The sequence below is a fragment of the Rhinopithecus bieti genome, unplaced genomic scaffold (assembly GCF_001698545.2).
Source record: "Rhinopithecus bieti isolate Rb0 unplaced genomic scaffold, ASM169854v2 scaffold_1673, whole genome shotgun sequence".
In the NCBI taxonomy this organism is placed as follows: domain Eukaryota; kingdom Metazoa; phylum Chordata; class Mammalia; order Primates; family Cercopithecidae; genus Rhinopithecus; species Rhinopithecus bieti.
The window spans coordinates 5,689,620-5,711,035 of record NW_016804690.1 but is presented as its reverse complement, the minus strand read 5'-3'; the positions used below and the strand labels follow the sequence as shown (position 1 = coordinate 5,711,035).

At 35.3% G+C, this 21,416-nt stretch overlaps 1 long non-coding RNA gene across 1 annotated transcript in view; it reads right to left on the bottom strand.

The window, feature by feature from the left end:
* The window catches only part of LOC108528281 (uncharacterized), a 166,275-nt gene that overhangs the window by 32,560 nt on the left and 112,299 nt on the right, over positions 1-21,416 (bottom strand). Inside the window, exon 2 of the long non-coding RNA XR_001885088.1 lies at positions 8,586-8,710. This is a non-coding gene — a long non-coding RNA (uncharacterized LOC108528281). The remainder of the gene's footprint in view (positions 1-8,585; positions 8,711-21,416) is intronic.

Below are 21,416 nucleotides of genomic sequence, written 5' to 3'. Positions count from 1 at the left end.
GGTCTTCTCTTAGTGATGCCTCAATGTTTAAGATTTATCTCAGTATTATTTTTCCTTTTATAATTATTATGCAATATATGATCCTATTATTTCATGTTTACTTGAGTCACTAGTGGTTTTAAGTTGAGTGGAAAGATAAATGCACTGTGATTAGGTTATATTGTTAATTTTATTTGAAAAATTCTTTAAGGATGTTTTACACTTTAGACATCTAAAAGGTAGTGATAAAATCCAAATACAAAATTATCAAAAGAACCAAAGACCTTCATTGTCCTGTCCAATTCCCTAAGCACATATTTAAAATCGAAACAAACCACTGGACTAGAAAATGAGAAGTCAAGGACTAAAGTCATAATGATGACATGTAAGTTGATTTGTATATCTTGAGGTTTTTAGGAGCAGACATTAGGAGCAGATACAATGTGTATCTGGCAAAGAAAATCAAAGATCTGCATTAGGGACTACAATGGTCCTATAATCTAAAGTACAGAAACGGCTTTGGGGGAAGAGAAATATAAAAGAATTGATGCTGAAAGTCTCAATGGATAAGGTGATTTTAGTGTTCGAGACTAAATTTTTTGAAAATAAGTATCTGCTGCCAGGTGTATTTTTATGACACTATTCAATTAAAGTTTTAAGAGCCATATTTGCAAAGTTATTTATATACTATAATAGGACTCCAGGAAGCTAAGAGTCCTGGCCCTGATATTTTAGTGAAAAGCCCAAGGTACCATTATTTATGTAAAATTTGGATTTTATAGACAGAAATAAAAAACAAAGGACAAAACATATTAATACTTTAGAGAGTAACACATTTTGAATAATAAAAACACTGCTCCATGCTAAGTATGTACACTGCTCAACAGAAGTAGGAAAACATGCCACTAAAGAATTTTTACAGTCCTTTTCTACTTGAATAATAATGATCTACTTTAAAAAAAAGTGTATAAAAGGAATTGTTACTTTGTTTAAAGTTAAATACGCTCTGGTATAATAACAACAAGAGATATATTAGCAAATGATGTGAAGGAGTTGTGTGATTGTGTACATAATTTTTTGTTTATAATAACTATTTTCACCTAAAATATTAAAGTAATTCAGTCTCAAATATTTTAAAAACACCTTTGCAAAATGAATTGCAGAGCTAAGTTCAGCTGTTACCTGGACAGAAGAGATCTGTGTGATAAGCTATCACAAAACTTAGGATGTGGGTGCTGGTGTAAATTATCTAGTTTGCCTGCTGACAGCTTCTTTTCATTTTATCTCTGACAATGCAAGTTACAGGAAATTATAGCTCTTTGGAGATTTTCTCACTACTGTGATTTACTCATGAGGTATACTTCTCTTATGAGTTCTCTCTGTTTAGATATTTCTAATCCTTGAAATCCCCCAGAAGAATATTCCATACTAGAGCACTCTTTGTAAAATAAGTAATTCATTTTACATTTGATTTGTCTTCTGAATGTGTATCTGGCAAAGAAAATTATCCTGAAGTTTTCTTGGGCATGGTGATGGTTAACTTTATGTGTTACTTGCCTGGGCCACACGATGCCTAGTTATTGGGTTAAACATTATTCTGGATGTTTCTGTGAGGGTATTTTTGTATAAGATTAATACTTACATTGGGGGACTTTGAGTAAAGCAGATTGCCCTCCATAACATGAGTGGGCCTCCTCCAATCAGTTGAAGGTCTTAAGAAAACAAAGGGACTGGCCTCTCTCAAGCAAGAGAGAATTCTACAACTGACAGCATTTAGACTTGAACCTCAACATTGGCTTTCCTGGGTCTCCAGCCTGACAGTCCACTTGAACATTTTGGACTTGCCAGCCTCCATAATCATGTGAGCAATTTTTTTTCTTCAGGTCTCACAATTTGTTCTCAAGTAATGCCTTATAATAAATATTTTTATAACGAGTATGTGTGTATATATACATATATACACATTACAGATATATATGCCATTATTTTCAATGGCAAAAACCACAATTAATTTTGAACCAACCTAATATATGTGTATATATGTGTGTATATATACATATGTGTGTATATATGCCTATATGTGTATATACACATACTCATACATCATTGTAAAAATACATAGATATCATGGAATCATGACAGGCCCATGTTATCTTGAAAGATTTCACAATGGCAACCCAGGGAATATTATAAATATCTTACTGGTCCTGTTTCCCTGAGAACCCTGACTAATATAAGCACTAGATACAAACCTACAGACAGGTTGTTCTGACTTATCCCTTGAAAAGAATATATTAACAAGATAATTCAGATGAGCATGAATTATGCTCAGCAGCCTCCCCATGGCATTATTATATTTTTATAAGGAAAGCCAGGTAGTCTAAATTGTCTGTGATTCTTTTTTCTTTTTTTTTGAGACAGAGTCTCGCTCTGTCACCCGGGCTAGAGTGCAGTGGCACAATCTCAGCTCACTGCAACCTCTGCCTCCCGGGTTCAAGCGATTCTCCTGCCTCAGCCTCCAGGGCAGCTGGGATTACAGGCACGTGCCACCACGCCCAGCTAATTTTTTTTTTGTATTTTTAGTAGAGACGGGGTTGTCTGTCATTCTTAAAAAGTGACATGAGGTCTTCTTACAAGGTTATGTTCTCTTAGGTTATGTTCTTTCCTAGCCATGGAGAGCATTTTCTTAATTTGCTTATAATTCCAGAACTGAGGAGAATGGTAAGAAAATAAGATTTCATCCTAAATTTCTGATTAATCATCAAAGAATATATTGCTAGAGGATGAGTCTAACTCTATTTAGCTCTTGGAAATGAGCCCCATCTACAACTGACATGAGAGCAGGTCCTTAATAGATCCTCCCGAGGACACAAAGTTGAGAGTAAAAAAGCAATCAACTAACTGTTCATCTTCACAGCATGCATTTTTCCTTCTGTGGAGTTAAAGTCGGGAGAAGATAGGAGACAGAGTTAGAAGGCTGGGTTCTATAGCACTCGTTGAAGAAACATTGTAAAAATACAGAGAGATCATGGAATCGTGACAGGCCCATGTTATCTTGACAAGCTTCACAATGGCAACCCAAGGAATATTTCAAAGGTGGGACTCAAGCCAACAAAAATCTTTAGGACATGAGATAAAATGAATGGGTTAGCCGAATATGCTAGAAATGGAAGAAAAATTCTAGAGTTAAAAGTTATATGTATTCTCTCAAAGTTATATGCATTCTCTCAATAGATGTTTATTAGACATGGACTATGTGTCAACTACTATGTTAAATGATAAACTATACCAGTTTTGAGCTTAGATTGGCAAGCCTGATGGTAGGCAAAATAAATATCAACAACATATATATTAGCAAATGATGTAAAGGAATTAAGTGATTGTATGGATAATTTTGTGTTTATAACAACTGTTTTCACCTAAAATATTAAAGTAAAATATCAACAAGAGATATATTTAGAGTTTATCTTCATTTGCTGCCAGCATATTTTCTAGTCACTACCATTTAAACATTTAAAAGCACATACTTTGTTCAGATTTGTACAAGTAACAGTGAGTGACATGTGTTTTAAAAGTATTTTTTTTTTTTTTGCATCTGATTTTTTGTTTTTAAGTGAACAGCAATTTATGCCACAGAGAATAATTAGAAAAGAATCAGAACATTGGAGGAAGGAAAAGGAAGTGGAGAAGTGAGAAAAGATACGGAAAAGAGGGAAGAGAGAAAGATTATGAAAGAATATTTAGATCTTCCAATTCTCCTTAAACATATGCAGTGCATACTCAGCAATTCTACCCAAAAAGGCCAGAAGTCACTGGGATAAGCATCCTATATTTACTATGAAACATTTGCCTAAGCAATTGTTTTTGTTTTTTGTTTGTTTTTCCGTTTTATGTGTGCATGTGTGTCTAAGTTTTGACTTTGTTTAAAGCGATCTAGCCAAACTAAATTTTAGTAAGACATTTCTTTTAAAAAATGACCAGTTTCCCTATTTTAACTGTTTGCAGGTAAATAAAGATGCGATAATTACTCAATTGACTGAGCATCATTCAATTTGCTGAGGACTCAAATAGAACAAAAGGTGGGGGAATGAAAACTTAATCTTGATTTTGAGCTGGGACATCCATCTTCAGACATCAGTGCTCTGGAACTTAACACCATTGCCCCATCCCCCTACCTTAGGTATCAGGCCTTCAGACTTGAAATAAATTACAATGCAGACTTTCCTCTTTCTCCAGCTTGCAACTTCTCAGCCACCATAATTCCATGAACCAATTCCATATATATATAATACAAACATATATGAAGCATATACACACACTAGATAGATAGATAGATAGATAGATAGATAGATAGATAGATCCTACTGGTTCAGTTATTCTGGAGAACCATGACTAACTCAGATTTTGGTACTAAGAGTGGTTTTAGAGGAACAGAATTTTAAAGACGACTTTTCTGAATTTCTTCTAGGGTTTCCGGAATTGGCACTCTAATTTGATTCAATTTAAATATGCTAATGACTCTGAGAAACAGAAGTATAAATAACATGACAAATAATTCAAAATAACTGCCATACAAATGTTCAATGATCTCATGAAAGCAATTAATCAGAAAATGAGAAATTAACATGAGAAAACATTGAAAAAAATTTGGGGGTAGACAAATACAATAACTGAATTGAAATATTTACTAGAGAGGTTCAACACAGACTCAGTTATGCAGAAGAAAGAATCAGAAACCTTGAAGACAGGTCACTTGAAATTAGCCAGTAAGAGGAGCAAAGGGGAAAAAAAAAAAAACATAAATAAAGCCTAAGGGACTTACAGAATACAGTCAAATGAACCGTTACAGGATTCTACTTAACATTTAAAGAAGAACTAACATCAGTGTTTTTTAAATTATTCAAACAATTGAAGAAGAGGGAAGACAAAACTTATGAGGCCAATTTAGAATTCTGATTCCAAAGCCAACAAATATTACAAGAAAATGATATTATGGACCAATATCCTTGATATAGATGCAAAAATAATCAAAAAATAGTAGCAAACCAAATTTAATATCAAATGTAATGGCACATTAAGAGGATATACACCATGGCCAAGTGGAATTTATCCTTGGAATGCAAGGACAGTTTGCCATATGAAAACCAAACCATATGAAACGTCACATTATCAGAACAAGTGATAAAAATCAGATGATCCTATCAGTAGATGCAGAAAAAGCACTTGAACAAATTTAATGCCTCTTCAACCAAAACACTGAACAAACTAGGAATAAAAGAAATTACCTCAACATAAAAAAGCCATATTTGAAAAACTCACAGCTAATATCATAATCAATGCTTCAAAAAATACCTGGAAGCTTTTTTACTAAGATCAGGAACAAGTCAAGGATACCCACTCATACCACTTCTATTCAGTACTATTTCTAGTACTGAAAGTCATAGCCAGAGCAATTAGGCAAGACAAACAAACAAAATGCACCCAAATTGTAAAAGAAGAAACAAAATTGTCCTTATTAACAGATGACATGATCTTATATATATAAACCATGAAGAAGTCCACCAAAACAAACCTGTTAGAGTTAATGAACACATTCAGCAAAGTTGCAGAATACAAACTTAGTATACAAAAATCAGTTGCATTTCTATTCATTAATAATAAACATCCAAAAAGGACATAAGGAAAACAATCTCATTTATAAGATGGTTAAGAAGAATAAAATACTTAGGTAAAACTAAGGAATACTTAGGTAAAACAAGGAAATGAAAGATGTGTACACTGAAAAATACAATTTATTGATGAAAAAATGAAAGAAGATTCAGATAAAAGATATCCCATGTTCATGGAATAAAAAATTTAAAGTTTTAAAATTGCCCATTGTACCCAAAGTGATCTATAGACTCAAAGCAACTACCATAAAAATCCCAATAGTATTTTTTGCAGAAATAGAAAAAATAATTATACAATTTATATGAAACCATAAAAAAAGAAAACCCAGATAGCTAAAAACACCTCCCACTTTCTGACTTCAAAACATATTACAAAGGTAGAGTAATCATAATAGGACGGTACTGGCATAAAGACAAACCTATAGACAACAGAGGAAAATAGAGAGTAAAGAAATAAACCCTTACACACTAGGTCAAACGATCTTTGGTAAGGATACCAAGACCACAGATGGGAAAATGACAGTCTGTTCTACAAATGAGTTTAGGAAACCTGGATGCCCACATGCAAACGAATGAAACTGGACTCATCTTTCACATTATACAAAAATCAACTCAAAATGTATTAAATCCTTAAGTGTAATACCTAAAACTATAAAACTCAGAGAAAAAAAACATAGGAAGAAAGCTTCATAACCTTGGTCTTAGAAATGATTTCCTGGATATAACACTAAAAGCAGAGGCAACAAAAGCAAAACACACAAGCCAGATTAAATCAAACTAAAAAGCTTGCATAAAAGCAAAGGAAACAACAGAATGAAAAGGGAACATATAGAATGGGAGACAATATCTATAGACCATATATTTGATGAGGGGTTAATATCCGGTCATGTGAGGAACTCCTACAACTAAATAATGAGAAAAAAATGAAATATTTGATTTTTAAAATAAAGAACTCAAAGAGACCTCTCTTCAAAGAAGACATACAAGTAGTCAACATGTACATGAAAAGACTCTCAATATCACTAATATTCAGGAAAATGCAATTTAAAACCATAATGAGATATTACCTCATACTTCTTAAGATGACCATTATCAAAGAAAGGACAAAAACGAAACAGAGAGCAACAAGAAATAACAAGTTTAGGCAAGGGTGTGAAGAAAAGGGAACCCCTGTACACTATTGGTACAGATGCAACTTGTGTAATCGTTGTGAAAAACGATATGGAGGTTTCTCATCATTGAAAGTAGAACTATCATATGATCCAGCAATCCCACTTCAGGTATTTATTTAAATAATTCAAAACAGGATCTTGAAATAACATGTGCACTTTCACTTTCATGTTCATTTTGGCACTATTCACAATAGCCTAGATGTAAAAACAACTAAAATCCTTGGATAGATGAATGGATAAAGAAAATTTGGCATAATCATGCAATGGGATACTTTTCAGCCTTGAAAAAGAAAAAAAATTATCCTATGCCATAATATGGGTGAACTATGAGGATATTATGTTAAGTGAAATCAGCTAGTTATAGAAGGACAAATACCACATGATTCTACTTATATGAGGTATCAGAGGTAGTAAAAACTCATAGAAATAGAAAGTTTAATGTTAGCTGCCAGTAACTCAGGGTGGGGGAAATGGAGATTTGCTATGCAATGAATCTATAGTTTCAGTCATGTAAGATGAAAGCTCTAGAGATGTGTTGTACAACAATGCACATGAAAATGTGTTAACAGAGTAGGTGTCATCCTATGTGGTTTTTTTTTACCACAATAAAGAAAAACAATAAATCATATAAAGTATGACTTTGGCCACAACAAAATTAAACTAAAATTAAATAATGTGAATTCATCCTGAAAATACTAAAATAAATGAAAATAAAGCAACATCTTTTTTTTTTGAGATGAGTTTCACTCTTGTTGCCCAGGCTGGAATGCAATGGTGCGATATCGGCTCACCGCAACCTCCACCTCCCAGGTTCAAGCAATTCTCCTGCCTCAGCCTCCTGAGTACCTGGGATTACAGGCATGCACCACCACGCCTAGCTAATTTTGTACTTTTCAGTATAGACAGGGTTTCTCCCTGTTAGTCAGGCTGGTCTCGAACTCCTGACCTCAGATGATCCACCCTCCCTGGCCTCCCAAATTGCTGGGATTACAGGTGTGAGCCACCACACCTGGCCCAATATATTTCTTAATAACCTCTGGGTCAAAGAAGGACTCATAAGGGAAATTAGAAAATATTTTGAACTAAAAGTATATAAAAACACAAGTTAGTCCGGTTCCAATCAGTAGACAGAAACCACAGCAAAATGTTCAACATGAACATTTTAGGGTGAAGAACTATTAACTAGTAAAGGGTTAATAAAATAGGTAACTAGTGGAATGTAGGAGTAATAAATGCAAAAATCATCTATTATTTCTGGTGAGTAAGAATACAGATGAAAGGAGTTTAGAAGTTGGAAGATATTCCCCTCCCCTCGCTTGTCTAAGTTACAGACTTTATTAGAGAGAGTATAGCTACTACAAGCAACTACACCCTACCTATGGCCAACAAACTTGCCAGACGTTGCAGCCAGAGCTCATTCATAAGAGGAATCCACTGGGTATCTGGAAAATTCAGTAGAGGGTCAGGTCGGCTGGAGCTGTTCTATGGAAACTCCCTGCAGGGTGCCCATGAAGTGACAAGCTGGTCAAAGGTGGTCCGAAGAAACAATCCATTGCTGAAATAACGAAGGGCCATGGCCACTATGCAGAAAAAGGCCCTCATGGTGGGTGCCTGTAATCCCAGCTATTTGGAAGCTGAGATAGGAGAATCGCTTGAACTCGGAAGGTGGAGGTTGCAGTGAGCCGAGATCAAACCATTGCACTCCAGCCTGGGCAACAGAGTCAGACTCTGTTTCAAAACAAACAAACAAACAAAAATTACTAACATTTCTGTATTATCCTCATGTAGTGCTGTCTTCCTGGAGCTCTTCCACCAGAAGCAGCCCTCTGAACTGCTGGAGAACCTCATTGATGACTGAGTATTGTTGAGCCACCTGCACATCACTGGTTACTGCGGGAGAAAAAGAAAAATCACACCAGAAAGAAATCTCTTCCTTTGCTTTGTCTTGCAGTGATCCCCTAGCACCCACTAAAGCTAACATTGAGCAGCTGTCTAAAGGGAAATTTTTACAGGGTTCGTTTTCAGTTTCCCAAAGCAGGACAAAAATGGATGGGTGTGAGATGAGAATCAATTAATAACCAGCATAATAACATATCAAAATTCATAGACTGAAGCAAGAAAGTAGGATTTAGAGTAAAATTTATAGCATAAAATGCTTGTATCAGGAAGAAAAACAAGGTCTCAAATCTGTAATATATCATCCTTAAGTTCTCAAAAAAAACCTGTGATATATTCTTCCACCTTAGAAAAAAAAGAGGAAATTTAACCAAAATATGCAATAAAATAGAAAAAAATAAAAATAAGTATAGGAATAATTGAAAATGGAAACAGAAAAACAAGTGAAAAATGGATAAAACCAAAAGATGTTTCTTTGAGAGGGTCAATAAAATTGATAAACAACTAGTCAGTCTGAACATACCAAAAAAGGGCATCAGGAATGAAAGAGGAAACATTAATCCTGATCCTACAGGAATTAAAAAGATAATAGGGAAATGTTAGTAATATAGTCCTATGCTAGTAATGAAATTAAATTCATGGATAAAAATCTTCCCACAAGGAAAACTCTAGGTCCAAATGATTTCATTGGGGAATTTAAAGAAATATATTTAAGTATATTTAAGTAGAAAATTGATACGAGGAGTTCTCAAACTTCCGGAAAATAGATGAGAGAGACAAGCTTCCCAACTCCTTTTATGAGGCAAGCAGTACCCTGATGTCAAAAATGTCAAAGATATTACAAAAAATAATAAATTGTTGACCAGTAACCCTCGTTAACACAGACACAACAATTGTTACTTTCGAAAATTAAATTAAGGAAAATATTTTAAAAGATAACACATCGTTACCAACCGGCTTTATCTCAGGAATGCAAGGTTGATTTTACATTTGAAAATCAATCCATGTAACTCATTGTTTATTACAATAAAGGAGAAAAGCCATGTTAAATCAAGGTTGGCCTAAAGCTGCCTCCTTACATATTTTAAGTTCGGCCTAAAGACTTCTCTGTACATCTTGAACTGTAACAAGTGGAGGTGTAAACAGACCCTAGCCTACCCTTGTGCCAGTCACCGAGTTTTGGCCAATCAAATGTAGCCAACTGTTTGAACCATTTTCAAATAAGGCAAACTCTGAGTTGTAACCAATCCAGCTGTTTCTGTACCTCACTTTCGTTTTTCTTTCCATAAAATCTTCATCTGCCACATGTTTGCACTACAGTCTCTGAGTCTACTCTGACGCAGGAGGCTGCCAATTTGTTAATCATTCACTGCTCAATTAAACTTTTTAAAATTTAATTTGGCTGAAGTTTTTCTTTTATCAGCCATAATAGATGCAGGGAAAGTATCTGACAAATTTTATTTACCCATTTATGCTAAAAACTCTCAGCAAACTAAAACAAGAAGGAAATTTCCTCAATTTAAACAAATTTTATATATATTTTTTGTTTTTTTGGGTGTGTGTGTGTGTGTTTATACAAATAACACAATAGTTAATGGTGAAAACTGAAAGCTTCCTCTCAAAATCAACACTCATTCATAATATAAAAATTCTCAGCAAACCAAAGATTGAAGGCAACTTATATATTCTGAAAAAAAAATCTACAAAAAACCGACTACTGACATATTTAGGGGTGGAACACTGAGTGATCATCAACATGGCAAGAATAACTGTTCGCACCAGCTCTTTTTGACATTATCCTGACAGTTGTAGCCAAAGCAAAAGGCAAGTAAAAGAAAGGAAAGGCATACACATTGGAAAGGGAAAAATAAATGTCTTTATGAATAGATGCCATGGCTGTTTATGGTGAAAATCTTAAGTCTAACAAAAACCCACTAGAACTAATAAGCGAGCTAAAACTTGTACCTTAAAAGATACTTGTATTTTAAAATAATTAAATTAGGACATTAACAATAGCATAAAATATGAATTATGGATAAACTCGACCAAATATATGCAATTCTTCTACACTTAAAACTATAAATATATACTAAGACAAATTAAAGAAGACTTAATAAATGGTGGTATATGCCATATTTGTTGATTGGAAAACATGATATTGTTGATATGTCTCTCCAAATTCTCTCCTCAAATTCATCTCCTCAAATTGATCAATGAACTTATTCATTAAAATTGGAAATCACAAAATTCTAACAAGTTTATTTGTTGAGACTGACAAGTTGATGTTAATTTTATGTGGAAATGCAAAAGACTTAGAATAGTTAAAACAATTTTGAAAAAGGAAAACAAATTTGGAAGAGTTACGCTATCTTATTTCAGACTTTAAAGCTACAGCTATCAAGATATTGGTTATGGGTATGAACAAAGACATACAGATCAATGGGCCAGAATACAGAAAATAGATATAGACACACAAATATGGCCAATTAATTTCAACGAAGGTGTCAAGGCAGTTCAAAGGGGAAAATATAGTCTTTTCAATGAATGTTTCAGGACAACTGTGGATATTCATATGCAAGAAAATAAATAAACCTCCCTTACCTAATACTATATATAAAAATTAATTTCAAATGTATGCTAGATCTAAATAGAACAGCTAAAATTTTAAAACTTTTAGAATAAAGCAGAAAATTCCTCTGAGCAGGGAATAGAAAAAATTTCTCAGATAGGAATGAAAAGCACAAATCATGAAATGATAAACTGAGCTTCATCAAAATATTTATAAATTGTTATTTAGGGAGTACTGTTTCAAAAATGAAAGGGTAAGTTACATGCTAAGAGGTAGTATGTTCATGACATAATATGATAAAGGAGGTATATATTAAATATATAAAGAACTCTCACAACTCTGTAATAAAAAATATGCAATTTAAAAAGGGAGAAATATATGGACATATTACCAAAGAAGACATACAAATAGCAAATAAGCACACAAAAAATACTTAATGTCAGTAATGTTTAGAAAAATGAAAGTTAAAAGAACAATGACATATCTCTACATGACCACTAAAATGGCTACAGTTTTAAAAGCTGATAATCCCCAGGGTTGAAAAGGATATGAAGTGACTGGAGATTGTATATGCGCATATATTGCTAGTATATTGCAGAATATTGCATCTACTTTAGAAAGCAATATGGCAGTTTTTTAGAAAGGCATTATAAGTTCTAGCAATCCTACTTCTAGGTATTACTTTTTTTAAAAAAGGAAAGCATATAGCCACAAAAAAATGTGTGCTTGGAATTTTCATAGAGCTTTATTCTTAATATAGGTCCAAACCAGAAACAAACAAAATATCCATCATATGGTGAATGGATAAACTCATTTTATTATAATCATATAATAGGCTCAAGAATTTAAAAAAAAAAAAAGTTTAAAAGAAGCTAAACTTTTAATACATGAATCTCAAAAGCATTATGCTACATGAAAGGAACCCAGTACCAAAGACTGCCTCGTGACATATTACATGACCTATGAACCTCCATTTATATGAAATTCTGACGGAACTAGAGTAAAAGGAGGAGATCAGTGTTTGCTGAAAAAGGATTGAGGGTGTAAAGACTGACTGCAAGGGTCATGAAGGAAAATTTGGATTGATGGAAACGTTTTATGTCATGATTGTGATGGTGGTTACACAACTTAATTTGTCAAAATTAATCAAATGTTACCTTTTAAGATTGGTACATTCTTTGTATACATATTATACTTCAATAAAAGTTAGTTACATGAACAAATTAGGGTAAAATCACTACTCTGTCATGTCCTGTTTACTTTAAAATCCCCCCAAATCCCCCAGAATAACCACGTAAGAGGAGTATTTTAATACTCTTCTTGGAAAGGAAGTCTTATGTGTGTGCTCTGGAGTTGAGTTAAAATCTTGAGGTGTTTCTGATAACTTTTGACTGCACAATCTCCCTTCAACCCTCAGAATGCAGCCTTCAAAAAATAAGAGGAGCTGCTAGGGTACAAATAGATTCCTAATATGGTTATGTATAGGGTAATTTCACAAAAAGATTCCCAATATTACAATTTTGTAGATAGAAAATGTATTGTCACACATAATGTTTAAAAATAAAATATCAATTGTTTTTTCTTGATATACTTAATTCTTGGTCTCTGGTTTCCCTGAAAAAGCATTTGATTTTCCAATGCTTTTTCAATCTTTGTCACTGGGGATACTTGAAAATTATTCAGTTGGTTAACACTAGGAAGTCTCATCTCTGTATCTATCTACTATAGCTTAGAATTTTTCATATTATAAAATGTTACATATCATAGATATTTTGCCTGCTATGCTGATTTAGGCATTATATTTTAATCTGTTTTGTGATTAGTATAAAATTTCAAATCATATACCACACTGGTTTTAGATTTTGTGACTTAAAAATCTGTAATTAAATTCCATTTTTTGAGTTTTTAAAAATGATCTGCAAGACACTTAAGCTGTATACGTTTTAGTTTCTAAATTTGTGTTAATATTTAAACAGAATTCATCAAAACCATTTAGAGTAATTCTGATGTAATTTAATTTAAATTACATCAGAGTTTCTGTTTCTTTCATTTTATTTTTCTAATACAAGAAGGAAAGTGTTCTAAGGCTCTAGATGAAAACACGTACTGAAAGAAAACCTCTATACAATTAGGCAAGTATACTTAATTAAAATTGCTACTTGGCTAATATGATTTCCATAATCCCATACACTGTAATATTGTAAATATTATTTATGCCCAAAGTGTGCATCTTTGTGAAGAAAATTAATGGGTTATGAGGAGAAATAAAACAGATTTTATTATTCTTTGGTGTTTTAACCATCTACCCTTATCTTCCTCTTAAATGTCTGACAGCACTTTAGTACAGGAAGTCTGATATAAAGGGAATATCTGTAGCTAAAGCTATAGACAGATGCTCAAATTATGAAATTAAAACATGAGGACAGTTTTGTTCCCATAATTAAGGTCTGTCCCTCACTTTCCTGCTTAGAAATTGAATTGCTCAAGTTCTCTCTTTTAGGCAGAGTTGTCTACATTCATCACATTTACAGATCTCTCACTGAGAAAAGTTTTAGCATTATATTCAGCTTTGTTGCAAAAATGTCAGCATTGTCTTGTACTTGGGATGGCTGGTTGTGTGTATTGGCCAAGGTCTACTCAGGGAAGGGTACTCTGTTTGACTGAATCACCTGAGACCACAGAGAAAAGGTGCCCTGGGAATAATTAGAACTGGCTGATCAGAGGAGAAGCAGAAATGTGGAGCTGTCCAAAAGAGAGAGGTGGAGAACTAGTTTGAAGTCAAAACCAAGCCAAAAGAACTGATGAGGTTAAGAAACCAGCAGGAAGGCATACTTCAAGTGTAAGCAAGTGATGCTTAAGACTGAAGGTGTGGAATTGGGCTCAAGCTGCCCAAAACAACAGTGATATTTTCTTTGCTTCTCTTGGTGAAAGAGCAGTGTCAAGACTTAAACATTGTATAAGAACCATTTTGCCATTTTAAACAAATCAACATTTGCAAACCATGTCCCTCCCTGCCCTATGGTTACTCCGTGTAAGCTTTTGGTTACAAAAAGCCCTCAGAATAAGAAATGCAGGCCAGTTGTAAAGCCTTCATTCACGAAGGCCCAGCCTCAGGGCTAAATGGGAGAGTTCTGCCAGCCATCAAACTTAACAGCCTTTAAACATGTGCAACATTTCTCTAAGCAAATTGGTTCCTTAATATGGTAAAATGTGCAGCACCCAAGGGGAAATACTGGTGATCTCATTGCCCAAAACTGATGGAGTCACAGCACTGTATTCCTGAAAAGCACTCATATTTTCCACTTTGATAAAACCAGAAGCAAATATGAGAGTCAGTAGGTTTTGACATCCATTGTTCATTCTCACTTAACTTTTCCTCCTATATAGCAGAGCACAGTGGTTTAATTCATAGCTTATGGGATTTTTAAAATATAAACCATTCAAATTTTTTCTATTATTAATCAGTGGTTTCTAAAGATCCACAGGGATAAATAAACCCTGTAAGCTGGCAGGGGTTTCTTGTGGCACAACCACTGGTAGTTATAAACAGTAAACAAAACATAGTAACCATTTTAAGCACAAGAGATTGCTGTATCACACAGGGCATAAATCATTAGCTTAATAATTTCAGCAGCAGTGTCTCCAAAGCAAAATTAAGCCAACAGTTCCCCCTGTGGCAATAATGAAGTACTGTAACGGTAAAATAAAAAAACAAAACAAAACAAGAGAAGGCATGATTATACCTCAGAAATGATTGAAAATTCAAGTTCAATAAATAACTATAGGACTCTCATCTCTGTGCTGCTCTTTGGAGAGGTGGGAGAGGGCTTGTCTCCAACCCCCATGTCCATTCTTGTAGGCAGTTTGACATGCACAAGTGCACTTTCCCTTAAGCCCCCACAATTCACATGCGCTGTAGGTAGGGCATGAAAGTGATGACATATAACAACTGAGAAGATGACAAACTTCTCTCAGCTGTATAGACAGACATTATTCAGAGATTGAGAGAGCCAAAAGAGTGCTAGGCCTAAGACAGTTCAATGTTGAGCTGGGCCATAAAGACCTGGATACATGTCTTCCTCAAAAATTTGCCAAGTGTCAAAGTTCATTTTTTAAAAGCTTGCTAACAATTTGGTGATTTGGGGTAAGTGCTATGGAACGTTATCAGATAAAAGGAGTTCAGGGAGACCATCTTGATTCCTCTGCTGTCAAGTCAATACTATAAAATCTTCATTTTTTACTCTTTATTCATCCATTTTATTAAATCAGTATAGTCTTATTATTGTCACCAATAATTTTTTTTTTAAAAAAAGCTTTGAGTGGACACAGTATCTCTTTGAATTTTCTCAATAATACTATGTATTTAAAGTAACATTTTACCTTTAAAACATACTCTATGTTTTGACTACCTATTATGAACACATCTATCTCCTCAGAATGTATTTTGTCTAAAATTCTATGATTTAGTCAAGCAAAAAATATATTATTTGCACAAAGCTAACTACCAATTTGACTATCTTATTAATGGATTGAGAGATGATTTGATTTGATAATACAGGGATAGAGATTAAACTAGAGTGTGTAGAGTCAGTGCCACTTTTACAAGATGGGCAGACCACAGGTACCTAAGAAATAATCAATAAATGTCAACAAATGTCAATTTCCTTTCTTTCTTCTTTCTTCTTTCTTTCTTCTTTCTTTCTTTCTCTTTCTTTCTTTCTTTTCTTTCTTTCTTTCTTTCTTTTCTCTCTCTCTCTTTTCTTTCTTTCTCTCTTTCTCTCTTCTTTCTCCTTCCTTCCTTCCTTCCTTCCTTCCTTCCTTCCCTCCTTCCCTTTTTTTGTTTTTGACACAGTCTCACTCTGTTACACAATGGGCAGACCCCACGTACCTAAGAAATAATCAACAAATGTCAACAAATGTCAATTTCCTCTCCTTCCTTCCTTCCTTCCTTCCTTCCTTCCTTCCTTCCTTCCTTCCTTCCTTCCCTCCTTTTCTTTTGTCTTCTGACAGAGTCTCACCCTTCCCTTTCCTTTCCCCTTCCTCCTTTCCCTTCCTTTCCCTTCCTTTCCCTTCCTTTCCTTTCCTTTCCTTTCCTTTCCTTTAGACAGAGTCTTACTCTGTTATCCAGGCCAGAGTGCAGTGGGGTGATCTTGGCTCACTGCAACTTCTGCAGCCTTTCTTCAAGCGATTCTTCTGCCTCAGCCTCCTGTGTAGCTGGGATTATAGGTGCCTTCCACCGCGCCTGGCTAATTTTCGTAGTTTTAGTAGAGATGAGGTTTTACTCTTTTTGCCAGGCTGGTCTTGAACTCTTGACCTCGTGATCCACCTGCCTTGGCCTCCCAAAGTGCTGGGATTACAGGCATGAGCCACTGTGCCTGGCCCATTTCCCCATTTTCGTTGTGCTTTGTTTTTAACTATGACACTCAGGCAAAATCGTCTTAAAGACTCTAATGTCTATGTTTATTAGGTTAAATTGTAGATACATATTTGGATATACATACTCTGCTTTATTAATCTGAAATAAGAATATTAGATGGGAAATGAAAACCATTTCCCATTCTCTGCACCTATAAGAAAATACTTTCCTCCATGAATGAAATAAATTATTACATCTTTCAGCTCTCTGTAAAAAAAGACATATCTAGCATTACATATAATCATAATAGCATACATTTTAAGTGTAGCATGGAAGTAATTTTGCAAACAAAGTCGTGAATAGTGGATCTAATTTATGGTCAAAGAAAGGTTAAAGCTGCATCCTAAGTAAACATATAAGGGAAATATGGTTTGTCTTTATTGCTGCTCTTTCCTCCCTTCTCTTTGCCCTGTTCTGTCTTTAACTCCTTTCTGCGCCACCTTACCTGTCCAAAATGCTATTTATTAATGTCATCATTCACATTGAAATTTGGTGGCCTCCAAAGTTTCCTCACACTTGTGATCAGGACAAAGCCAACGATAATAGAATATATGCAGTCATGTGTTGTTTAATGATGGAGAAAATTCTGTAAAATGCATTGTTAGGCGATTTCGTCCTCTTGCAAACATCATAAAGTGTACTTACACAAACTTAGATGGTACAGTCTGCTACATACTTAGGCTGTATGGTATAGCCTATTGCTCTGAGTCTACAAACTTGTACAGCATGTTATTACACTGAATACTTCAGGCAACTGTGACACAATAGTATTTGTGTATCTAAACATAGAAAGGGTACAGTAAAAATACAGTATTATGATCTTACGGGACCACTGTCTTATATGTGGTTAGTCAATGAATGAAATGTCCTTATTTGGTGCATGACAGTATTTGGATATGGCTTATCAGACATATGAATTGAAATATGTTCTGGCATTCTATGTGTGCAACTAGTGAATTTTGATGAGGATTCAGCTTGGGAGATCCTTTTGACCTGTTAGAGTACAGCACTGACAATCTACCCTGACTAATTGACTTTAGGTAGATTCATTCTTAGCCTATTCTTCCACTTTGTGCCAATTATATCTTGTATATATTTGTACCTCTGGGTACCTGGAGTGGGGATTTTTATAATCATGATTTAAAAAAAAATATATGATATATATACATATAAAATATACATGTATACATATATCTTATATATATTTATATGTATAGTACATATAAAGAAATCTTACAATGCATTAATAAAAGACAACCAATTCAAAATGGACAAGGAATTTGAATAGACATTTTTACAAAGATATACAAATAGCCAACATGTACATGAAAATGTGTTCCACATCATTAGTCATTAAGCATATTAAAAACCACTATCAGATGCACTTCACACCTACTAGGAAGGCTATAATCAAGAGACAAACAATACCAAGGTTTGAGGAGGGTGTGGAGAAATTTCAACTTCAATACATTGCAGTCAGGATTGTAAATGTTGCACCTGCTTTTGGAAAAGTTTGGCAAATCTTCAAAAAGTTAAACATAACAGTTACCATATGACCCAACAATTCCATTCCTAGCAATATACCTAAGAGAATTGAAAACAAATATACAACAAAAACTTGTACACGGATTTTCATTCCACCATTCTTCATAATAACCAAAAGTAAAACAAACTTCCATCAACTGCTGAATGGATAAACAAAATATGATACATCCATATAATGGAATAAAATCCATAAAAAGAAATGTAGCACTAATACATGCTGTAATATGAATGGACTTTGAAAACATTATTAATATGGTTTGGCTGTGTCCCCACTCAAATTTCATCTTGAATTCCCACACGTTGTGGGAGGAACCCTTTGGGAGGTAATTGAATCATGGGGACAGGTCTTCCCATGCTGTTCTCATGATAGCAGATAGATCTCATGAGATCTGATGGTACTATAAGGTGGAGTGTCCCTGAACAAGCTCTCTCTTTTGCCTACTGCCATACATGTAAGACGTGACTGCTCCTCCTTGCCTTCTGCCATGATTGTGAGGCCTCCCTAGTCACTTGGAATTGTAACTCCATAAAACCTCTTTCTTTTTTAAATTGTCCAGTCTCAGGTAGGTCTTTATCAGCAGCATGAAAACTGACTAATGCTGTAAATTGGTACCAGTAGAGTGGGGCACTGCTGAAAAGATAACCAAAAATGTGGAAGTGACTTTGGAACCGGGTAACAGGCAGAGGTTGGAACAGTTTGGAGGGCTCAGAAGAAGAAAGAAAAATGTGGGAAAGTTTAGAACACCCTGGAGACTTGTTGAATGGCTTTGACCAAAACATTGCTAATGATATGGACAATGAAATCCAAGCTGATATGGTCTCAGATGGAGGTGAGGAACTTGTTGGGAACTGGAGCAAAGGTGACTCTTCTTATGTTTTAGTAAAGAAACTGGTGGCATTTCCCCTTGACCTAGAGATTTGTGGAACCTTGAACTTGAGAGAGATGATTTAGGGTATCTGGCGGAAAAAATTTCCAAGCAGTAAAGCATTCAAGGGGTGACTGGGGTGCTGTTAAAGGCATTCAGTTTTATAAGGGCAGGAGAGCATAAAAGTTTGGAAAATTTGTATCCTGACAATGTGATAGAAAAGAAAATCCCATTTTCTGAGGAGAAATTCAAGCTTGCTACAGAAATTTACATAAGTAACAAGGATGTTACTTATGTTACATCCCCAAGACGACTGGGAAAATGTCTCCAGGCATGTCAGAGGTCTTCATGACAGCCTCTTCCATCACAGGCCCAGTAGCCTAGGTGGAAAGAATGGTTTTCATGGGCTGGGCCTGGCGTCCCCATGCTGTGTGCAGTCTAGGGACTTGGTGCTCTTTGTCTCAGCTGCTCCAGCCATGGCTGAAAAGGCCAATATAGAGCTTGGGCTGTGGCTTCAGAGCATGCATGTCTTAAGCCTTGGCAGCTTCCATGTGGTATTGAGCATTCCAATGCACAGAAGTCAAGAATTGGGGTTTAGGAACCTCATCCTAGATTTCAGAGGATGTATGGAAATGCCTGAATGTTCAGGCAGAAGTTTGCTGCAGGGGTGGGGCCCTCATGGAGAACCTCTGCTAGGGCAGTGCAGAAGGGAAATGTGGGGTTGCAGTCCCAACACAGAGTCCAGACTAGAGTACCACCTAGTGGAGCTATGAGAAGAGGGCCACCGTCCTCCAGACCCCAGAATGGTAGATTCACCAACGGCTTCCACCGTGCACCTGGAAAAGCCACAGGCACTCAATGCCAGCCTGTGAAAGTAGCCAGGAAGCAGGCTGTACCCTGCAAAGCCAGAAAGGTGGAGCTGCCCAAGACGATGGGAATCCACCTTTTGCATCATCATGACCTAGATGTGAGACATGGAGTCAAAGGAGATCATTTTGGCATTTTAAGATTTGACTGCCCTGCTGGATTTTGGACTTGAATGGGGCCTGTAGTCCCTTAGTTTTGGCCAATTTCTCTCATTTGGAATGGCTGTACTTACCCAATGCCTGTACCCCCATTGCATATAGGAAGTAACTATCTTGCTTTTGATTTTACAGACTCGTAGCCAGAAGGGACTTGCCGTGTCTCAGATGAGATTTTGGACTATGGACTTTTAAGTGAATGCTAAAATGAGTTAAGACTTTTGGGGACTGTTGGAAAGCCATGTTTTGAAATGTGAGGACACGAGATTTGGAGGGGTCAAGTGTGGAATGATATGGTTAGACCATGTCCCCACCCAAATCTCATCTTGAATTCCCATATATTGTGGGAGGGATCCAGTGGGAGGTAACTGAATTATGGAGGCAGATCTTTCCTGTGCTGTTCTCATAATAGCAAATGAGTCTCATGAGATCTGATGGTATTATAAGGGGGAGTTTCCCTAAACAACTCTGTCTTTTTGCTTGTTGTCATCCATGTAAGGCATGACTTGCTCCTCCTTGCTTTCCACCATGATGGCAAGGCCTACCCAAGCCACTTGGAACTGCAAGTTCATTAAACCTCTTTCTTCTTTAAATTGCCCAGTCTCGGGTATGTCTTTATCAGAAATTTGAAAACTCACTAATACAATTATACTAAATGAAAAAAGCCATACATAGAAGGCCAAATAATGTATAATTCCATTGATACGAGAAAAATACAAACAGAAAGAAAGTAGATTAGTAGTTGCTAGGAGATGAGGGGAGAGGATGTTGGAGTGTGACTGCTAATGAGTATAGAATTTTTGTAGGGGGTACTGGAATTAGTAATGATCATTGCACAACTTTGTTAATATGCTTAAAACCAAAGCAATGTACACATTTTATGATATGTGAATTAAGAATTTTATTTTATTTCAATAGCTTTTAATGTATAAGTGGTTTTTGGTTACAGGGATGAATTATGTAGTGGTGAATTCTGAGATTTTAGTGCACCTGTCACCTGAGCAGTGTACATTTTACCCAATATTTAGTTTTCTTACCCCTTGCCCATATCCCACCTTCCCCCTTCCAAGTCTCCGAAGTCCATTTTATCACTCTTATGGCTTTGCATACACATAGCTTAGCTCCCATTTATAAGTAAGAATATACAATATTTTGTTTTCCATTCCTGAGTTATTTGAGTTACTTCACTTTGAATAATGGCCTCCAGCTCCATCCAAGTTGTTGTTGCAAAAGACATATTCATTCCTTTTTATGGCTGAGTAGTATTCATATATATATATAT